Here is a 411-nt window from a genome sequence, read left to right on the forward strand (position 1 = left end):
AAAAAAGCTTTTCAAATGACATGCTCTTCACTCATTTTTAGCATACCTTTGAGAAATTAAGATACATACTTGTGACAAAATACAACATGATACTGTGTTCCATATAAACCAGGGAAGGGGGAAGAGATCAAAGAACTGAGCATGAAAATATAGGTGGCTGACTCAGAATCTAACAAAGTGAGCTGCTTTCAAATCCGCCACTAAGTTCAAGTGAACCCACACAGTAAGAAAACTATGGACACAGATTCATCCCCATCTCCCCAAATGGTAGAGGAGGATCATTCCACCTCATCACTCTATTACACAAATAGATGTCTCCAGGTTACAACTCAAAGAGTATTAGTATCTGTATTATAATCCATCTTTGGAAAACAGATTATTTGAAAGAAGCAAAACCAAAATGCAACTGTG

Source organism: Pongo pygmaeus, chromosome 10, assembly GCF_028885625.2.
Source record: "Pongo pygmaeus isolate AG05252 chromosome 10, NHGRI_mPonPyg2-v2.0_pri, whole genome shotgun sequence".
In the NCBI taxonomy this organism is placed as follows: domain Eukaryota; kingdom Metazoa; phylum Chordata; class Mammalia; order Primates; family Hominidae; genus Pongo; species Pongo pygmaeus.